This window comes from Ambystoma mexicanum, chromosome 14 (genome assembly GCF_040938575.1).
Source record: "Ambystoma mexicanum isolate Mex_15411 chromosome 14, UKY_AmexF1_1, whole genome shotgun sequence".
Classification (NCBI taxonomy): Eukaryota; Metazoa; Chordata; class Amphibia; order Caudata; family Ambystomatidae; genus Ambystoma; species Ambystoma mexicanum.
In genome coordinates this window covers 395,888,303-395,897,113 of record NC_090940.1, presented here as the reverse complement: position 1 = coordinate 395,897,113, position 8,811 = coordinate 395,888,303, and positions in this window count along the sequence as shown.

Sequence of the window (8,811 nt, the reverse complement as noted above, 5' to 3'; positions counted from 1 at the left end):
CTCGAACAACGGGAAAATCCCATAGGGAAATATTTGCGGTCGAATATTTATGGTAGTAACCACTGCCACCAGCCAGAAACCTTTAAGAGAGGGACTGTACGGTACCCTCTCGAAAATGAACATAAGGTAAAAACTATTAACCCTTTCCAGTACCTCCATAGTAAGATTGGTTGTACTGGTTTTGTTTGTAAAAAATTGACTAGTAAAGTCAATTGGGACTTTACATGCCCTGGGAGACAGTAGTCAGTCCCAGGGTATGGAGTCTATGTTTGGGGGTCGCTTCGACACCCCAGTGTCAGTGCACGGAGGATGATGTGTAACACATGTGAATAAAGATGGTTCCTAAGGAGGTGAGAAAAACCCCATAGACATTAAACACAAAAATAGCCTAGAACACACATAGCAACATGCCTAAGAGTGTGAAAAAGAGTCTCACTCTTAGCAGGAGAAAAAAACAAACCCTTCAAATCCCGCAAAGCTGCTGGGGGACTCTATAGGTAAGGGAAATTAGCCATAGAATGAGAATTCTCCCTAACAGTCTGTGATGAAAACAGTAGAGAGTGGGGAAGGTACTGTCCATGAGGAGGAAGAATCTGGTGAAAATGTTCAAGGGCGTACCAGTTTGAAGAAATCAGATTGGGACCTAGCATGTGCGAAGGACACTTTGTATTAAGATGTGATTGCATTTATAACTGGTGTTGCTATCACTGGTAGAGAAAGAAAATAGATGATTAGCCATATGGGTGGGAGCCCGGAGAGGGAACTAAGTCAGGATCTAAATTCCTCCTCCGGGGGGAGGAGGATAAGCTCTGGCTGGAATCACTTCTAGATGTAAAGCTCAAGCCGCTTTAGACCATCCTAGAGTCATTGCAGATGTTTAACTCTGGGGTAATGAACACACTGGCTATCCTGGATGACTCAATCAGAGTTCTAACAAAAAGAGTGTTGGGGTGTTCATTCATGTGTATTTAATTTACATATTCATGTAATAGGTTAGTCATAGAATGGTAAGCTATGAATGTTCTGAACTCGCAAGGAAGCCCTTCTGCTTCACAATCTAGGTGTGGAGGGGCGTAGAATCTTTGATGGTCTAACTAGGAACCAAATGCCAGAAGCTGGTGATGTGGATGAATATGCTTTGACTCTCAAGCTACTACAAGACGCTTTTGAGCCAAAGAAAAATGTTAGTTTTGAAAGGCACACGTTTTTCCAGCGAATACAGGAGCAATCAGAGTCTGTGGAATCTTACGTTGCCTGTTTGAGGTCTCTGAGTTATTCCTGCGAATTTGAGCATCTGACTGACTCGTTGATCAGGGATCAGTTAGTCAGGTGCACCAACAATTCCAGAATTCAGGAGAAGCTCCTCGCCAAAGACATGACATTACATGAGGCGGTTGAGTTGGCCAGGAGCATTGAGCAGACGTCCCAGTACGTCAAGGAACTCAGGATTGATAAACAGGTTTTCCCAGCGGCGTCTGTGTGTGCCATTGATCAGAAGAAGAGAACGAACACTACAACAGGAAGAAAGGGAAACTGGAATCTGAGAAATTCATGCTCCCGCTGCGGGAACCCCAAACATGGTGCCAATTTCCCATCCTGCCCCGCCAGGTACGCAGAATGCTTCAGGTGCAAAGGCAGAGGACATTTTGCGAATGTCTGTAAGGCTACTTCCATAAACCTTGTAGAGCCCAGGATGGAAGGCAGACTCAACAATGAGGAAAGTGTAAGGAAGAGTTATAACATACAGGAAGTATCGAGCACGCAGGAGCCAGACCCCAAATATGTGTTTGAAATTTCTGCCATTTCCGGGGAGACAAAGGGACCGGTGGACACCTTTTTCATTGATGGGTGCGATCTGCTCATGAAAGTGGACACTTGCTCTCCTTGGACCATAATATCACAAGACACTTTGGTGAACGCCTTAAAGAAGATATAAAGCTATATAAATGCCAAATTATTAAGAGTGATGCGATAATTCGCCCTACCAACATCAGAGCTTGTGGTTATGGGGAATCTGAAATAGAGATTTTGGGGGAATTCCCTGCTAGAGTACTTTACAAAGAAAGGAGCTGTCAAGCCAATATCCTTGTAGCCAAGAAAGGAGCTTCCTTGTTGGGTTGGGAGGAACAGAGGAGTTTGGGCGTGAGGGTGCAGGCAAGTGCGCCCAATTTAGTGACAATTGCTGAAGTTGAGGATATCTGGACCAGGGAGTTTCCTGAGGTATTTTCTGAAAGGTTGGGAAAACTCAAGGATTTTGAACATCACATAAAGCTTAAGCGTGGTGCACACCTGTGGTGCACAGAGTGCGACAGGTGCCACTAAAAATGAGAGTACATTTATTGGCCCAAAGAGAATTGCCGTGGTAAGAGGCAATGTAGTTATCATGGAGGGGTGAGAATGTTGGTCCACGTCAAGATTGGTAAAGTGCAACAATAATGGTGAGGCAGAGGACCGTGGGTCAGGTGAAAATAGCAATGACAATGAGCAGTTGTATAAGTCAGGGGTGAACAAAGGTGTACAGGAAGATAATAATATGAATGCAAATTCAGAGAGGATAAGGAACAAACCTCTCTCGTTGAAGGATTACTATCTTGAGTGATTCTGTCAATATTGTAAGGGAGGAGATGTGTTGGGGTGTTCATTCATTTATATTTAATTTACATATTCATGTAATAGGTTAGTCATAGAATGGTAACCTATGAATGTTATGAACTCGTGGGATTACTCACATACTTTTTCTATCTGTGTGCTGAATTGCTTATGATGTCACTATTCTACATTGGAGTGTTTTTCTTTATGTAGGATTCTAAACTGGTCAGTTTGAGTCTGCCTCTGTGGGCAGTGCCTGCTGTCATACGTCTCTTACTTAATAAAACACTCAAACTTGTGTTCCTTGTTTGAGTCATACATTTTAACAAAGAGTGGCAGAAATAAGTACGGTTGGGGTTGGGGCAAAGCCAAATGGTAAGATACTATCAGGGGAGGGTTGAGTGGTGAGCGTCCTGGCCCGGTCACTGAGGTTGGTGGGCTGGTGATGCCAGCAGAGGATAAGGCAGTAACCACACAGTTAAACTCAGTGGGCCTCATTACGACCCTGGCGCTAAGGGGTCTGCGCCAGCGTTAGCTGCGCGGACCCCTTACCGCCAACTACGAGTTCCTGGAGCGCCATGGTCATTTTTCCGCCCGCTTTTTGCGGGCGGAAAAATCCATGGCGCTCTGGGACCTTGGTGTTAATTACGCCACCGTATTTTACGGTGGCGTAATTAACTCCTTCCCCACTCCCATTGAGCCCTATGGGGCCGAAATGGGAATGGGGAAGGGTAAATGGGTCAATGGGGACTTACCGCCCCGCCGACCTCGGAATGGGGCGGTAAGTCCGCCATCCGCCATGGCGTAAAGGGACTTTGCGCCATGGCCGGAAAGTCCGTCGCTGGCGGAAAAAATCCGCCAGGGTCGTAATGAGGGCCAGTAACTGCTAATTCAAATTTTACGGGTACTGGGAGGTCCGACTTAAGCTTTAGGACTTTCATAGGGGACATTGGGGCTAACATGCATATAGGAGGGCTGGAGAAGAGCATTTTGAATTTACTGCCTGCAGCAGCCCCTCTTATGGGGATTATCAAGGGTGTACCGGGGCTCCCTAAGTGTGGATATGAATCAACTATTTCACTAATTAATAAAACGACCGATTGGATCAACACCAACCTGATTGAACCGAGTATTGACCCAAGCCTTATATTAATGGCAAGAGGGGTAGGAAGGGTATGCCAAAACCCCAAATGTATGAAGGGGGACTGCATAGTGGTTTTCTTCTCTGATGCAACAATGGTTTGTTATTTGGTCAACCCTAATTTATCCAGAGGCCTAAAACCAAACAGCTACAGTCTCCATAGTAGGCTGGTCTCTCAGGATTTGTTTTACGGTTGTACAGGGAGGGTGGCTGATTCAGGGAACCGCTTGAGCAAATTTGTTAGGAGGAGATAAGCACAGAGTACCCCATGCACAGGGGCCTTTGTATCCACCTCTTGGCCACAGATTACCCTTGGGTTGGAGGTCCAACCCTAATGTAGAAAGAATTATCCCACAGAAGGGAGGGGCGCATACTATTGGGGTTGAGCTAGCTAATCAGTATGAGGCCCTAACCTCCTGTGAAGATCTGGACTGACGTACAGCTGACCGGCCCAGCCCAGTCGACCGGGAGCTTTGTGAGGGGGGGCGGGTCCTGAGATTGGGGGGGTACACATGTTATCTAAAGCAGCGCCTTTGGTAGCTAGCTTGTTATCCTGGAATATAGCCAGACCAGGGGAAAATTCAAAGGGGAAGCCACTGTGGAGATTTAAAAAACCCACAATTAGAAGACTCAAGAGTGGAACAGGGTACCCCGCGGGCTCCATCGTGGCCCAAAGGCCTTCCGCGGACCTTCGGAGGCGCATGTAGCCCAGTTCCTGGAGAAGAAGTAAACCACGAGAGCGAGACCCGACCAAAGGAGAAAGAGAGTTCCCCTGAACAGAGGCGAAGGTGCCCCCCCCATGCTTCGTTGGTGAGCGAGGCCTTTCCGGGGGACCCCTCGGAGCCATGGGGCAGAGAGAGGGCTTGGAACCAGCTCGTTGCGGAGTGGGGAGACAGACGATGGGCGGTGGCCGGGAGGCCTCAAAGCACATAGGAGCCTCGCAGCACACGGCCCAATGCCGCCTCGCCTTGGAAGGATCCAGAAGAAGAGGTGAGGAAGTCAGGGGGGGATGAGGAGGCCCAGAGGAAGCCAAATCACGAGCCAAGCTCCCGCCCACACCTGGCATATTTAAACGCTCTGAGACACGCGGGCGGGAGCGGGGCCCTGAGAACTCTCCCAGACCCTCTTTTTCGGTGTGCATGGGCCCAACGTTGGAGGGGAGGGTGGCTCGTGGACTCCGGGGGCATGGAGGGGGGATAAAACAGCATCCCTCGGGGGCTTCCACAACAAACCCTGGGGTGCCAACAAAAGGGACCCCGACCCACTCCATCACAGAGCCCGGGAACCCCTCTGGAGACCAAAGCAGGCGCAGAAAATAAGCAGGCAACAGGTGCTCCGCCATCCCGGTCCTCGGTGGAGCTCCAAGCCATGCAATCCACCCACCCACGCCAGGGAGAGACAGAGAACATGGAGGGAGCCTAAGGCCAGAAGGAAAAGGCTCAACACGGGAGGACTCGCCAGAAACCGGGCCCCAGACCTCATCTGAGGAATCTCTAAAGAACTCTGGCTTGCAGTGGGGCCCCTCCAGGGCAAAACCAAATCTGGGTTCATGGCATCCAAACAAAGGGGTCTGGCAGGGGTACAGACAGGGAAGCCAGGAAGTCTGCACCGAGCTATTGGAACCCAGGGGACCGGAAACCTGGAGCAACCATTGATAGGTGCCCCGGAGCAACAAGCACTTACCCACGCAATCCTATCCCTCCAGCGTTTCCGTAGGCCTCAAGCAACACTAGAAGCTGGGCCTGGCGACACGCACTTCAATATGGCCACAGGAAGTGCCCCCCGCACCACTTACTAGGGATGATCTTAAAGACATTCTGCAGGAAATCAAGGCCATAAGGACAGATATACAGGCCTTGATAGTGGATCTTAAAGGGAGAGTTGACACTCTTGAAGAGAAAATGGAAGGTATGGAGAATAACCACCTCCAGACTGATCTGCTGGACATGAAATATGAAGCGAGGCTGACAAACCTGGAAATGAGAGAAGATTACATGCTTTTGAAGATGGACGACCTTGAAAACAGGGAACGCCGATATAACCTGCCTATTCTAGAGGTGACCCAACAAAAGGGGGAGACAGCGGCGGAAGTTGGGGGGATAGTCCTAGGCTTAATAAAGCAACTCTTCACCCTGGAGGCGGGCAAGGAAGTCCAGCTGGAAAGAGTTCATAGGGGTGGTGGAGGCAGAGAGAAAGGCCCAAGATCCATTGTGGTGCGTTTCCTCCACTACAGAGAAAAGATGGAGGTCCTAGAAAAGGCGAAGAGACTGGGGAGCTTCTCCTTTGAGGGGGACACAATCAGGATTGATCAAGATCTCTCCACCCGCACACTTACCTGCAGAAGGGAATGCCGTCCCCTCACACAATGGCTCACTGGACAGGATATACGATATAGATGGTCCTACCCATTTGCCCTCGCATTTGAATGGGATGGAGTGGATTATCGAGTCACGGGTGGGAAGGAGGCTTTACGAAGGGACCCTGACGCCCCAGGAGCATAGACGAGAACCACAGGGTCCCTGGGCCAAAAGAAGAAGATGAAGGGCAAGAGAAAATTAAAAAATACTAACACCCCGACGCATGATTTAGAGGAGGATTAAAAGATCGGGGCTGTATCAGAGGTGCAGGAGTCGGGAAAAGTTCAAGGACCCCAGCCGGGGGCGGCGAGGAGATAAGAAGGACAGCGAGGGAGAGACGGACCTCTTCCCCGAGTGGCTTGCCAACTGGCAAGCGTCGCAGACAAGGATGGGACGGGGATTGGGGGAGGGAAAGGGTTGGGAATGTGTGGGGTCAGGCACAACATAGATCGGACTCAAGAAGTGAGCTGAGCGGCTTCCATATGGCTAGAAGAGGTGTGAATCCAAAAATGTCATTCGATGACAGACAATGAGAAAAGGGGCGGGGTCGAAACTTTAAGGCTAGGATCTCTTAATGTAAAGGGCCTTAACTCACCAACAAAGCGCTCACTCCTGGGGAGGGAAATGAAGAATGCAGGTCTGGGTGTACTCCTAGTACAAGAAACTAGAACAGTGAAAGGGGAAGAAAGGCGCATTCCAGGTTCACATGTGGGCCAGATATTCTGGGCATCAGGCCCGACCAAAAAGAGAGGTGTTGGTATTCTACTCCGCAGATACCTTAGGCTCACGGAGTCGTCAGTTTGGGGCAGAGCAGATGGGAGAGCGGTGGTGGTCTTGGGAAACCTGGAAAATTCCAGAATTACCATAGCAGCCATTTATGGCCCAAATATGGGTCAGATGCAAAGGGGGTTGGGGGGAGGAGGTAAGGGAGGGTGTTACGACAGGGAATGATCTAATTTCTTTTTGTAAAAGGTTTATAGGGATTCAAGTCCCTTTCATGTTTGCTCCGAAGGTTCTCTGTTGTTTCATAAAACCAATAAAAATAAAAAAATAAAAAATAAAAAAACAACCCACAATGTCATTCCTGCAAGAGACGTGTGCCTTGGAGACCACGCTGTTAGATGGCTACACATCGTAGGGGATCTCAGCAAATAAAATGCTAAAGTAAGATGTTATGAGGGTCTGGCCATTTTGATGAAAGCCTCCCTAACCTGTAGGTTTAGGGTAATGGAGACTAACATGGACTACCTACAGGTGCTCTGTATTTTACCCTCTAGGGGGGACCCGTTAATCATTTTGAACCTCTATAACAGCCCCCATAAGGATGAGGCAGACAGGTTAGCCAAAGTCAAGGCGGTTATTGATGAGTTATTTCTAAACAGGAGGAATCGTAATGAGCAATGCATATGGGGAGGAGATTTTAACCTCAAAATGGGTGTAGGTCTGCCAAAGGATCTGTTAGTATCGCCGGAGGACTGGTCACTGAACATCCCCTTGCCCACAATGAAATATGGACGGGTGTGTGCAAAGGGTCTCCAAATGTGTTTATGGCTCATCGAATGGGGGCTGCGCACGGTAAACAGATGCAAAGCACCCGATATACCGGGTCACCTTACCTTCAATAATCACCTAGGTTGGAGGGTGGTGTGGTCAGCAAGTGGGCAATGAGGACGTGATTCCTCGCTGCTGCCGGGCCGCCAGCTAGATCCTGCCTTTATCCTGACAATTCATGTTGTTAAACTCACGAAAATAGCTTCCAAAAGCGGCGGAACCCTTCTGCAACGGGTCGCTGCACTATGGACCTGAACCGACGTGTGGTTCTGGAGATACGTGCTATGGAATCCAGAAGCGGCTGACCGCGTATGCCAGGCAAGATGGCCACCGGAACTGCGAACTAAGAGGAAGGTGCACATTACGTTAAAGTCTCCACTGAACCAAGCGCCCCGCAACAGCAACTACCATCACAGCGCTGAGGCTGAAATTAGGAAGACTAAACACTGATCCTGACCCCAACCAACACTGCGAGTAGGCGGCGAGCGCGCCCATGAAAGCAGGCGGGCACTGGCATCCTTTGCTCTGATACGAGGTGGCACAACCCTGCTTGAGGACGACAGAAAGGACCAGCTGACGTTGCGATGCTGATCACTGCAGCGACAAGGTGAGCCGCGCTATGGGCCCCCCCCGATGGGATCACCAAGTGTCGGCGGTCCCATCTGAGGTTGGGAGAAGCTGCTGTGGGCCCCTGGGAATGACGCGACACGAGCTAGCAGGCGAACCGAGGAAGGCTGTCTGAAGGCGCTCCGGTTGCAGGAGAGCCAAGCCAACAGCGAAGCGAGCAGCGCCTACGACAAGCAGTGAGTGGGGCAACCAAATCAAACACGTCTCCTACCCAGAGACGGTGCGAAGAAGCTAAACTGCCTACCAACAACGATATGCGGCAAAATTATCCCTGGACCCCAACCACTCAAAGTGGGACCCTGAAAGTGGAACGCGACACATGGATTGCAACGCACGTTCCACAAAGCAACCGAGAACGGAAGGTAAGCTGCCTACGCTGAGGGCATGGCTGTTATAAGGTGAATGAGAATTGCGCACTGAATCTACAACGCTCCAAGCTCCCAATAAAGCAGTGATGAGGCTGAGCGCTGAGTGTCCAAGGTGAACCCAATAAGGCTAATATCCTGTGAATACATCACCTAGCCGCCATAACATGCAGCAATAAAC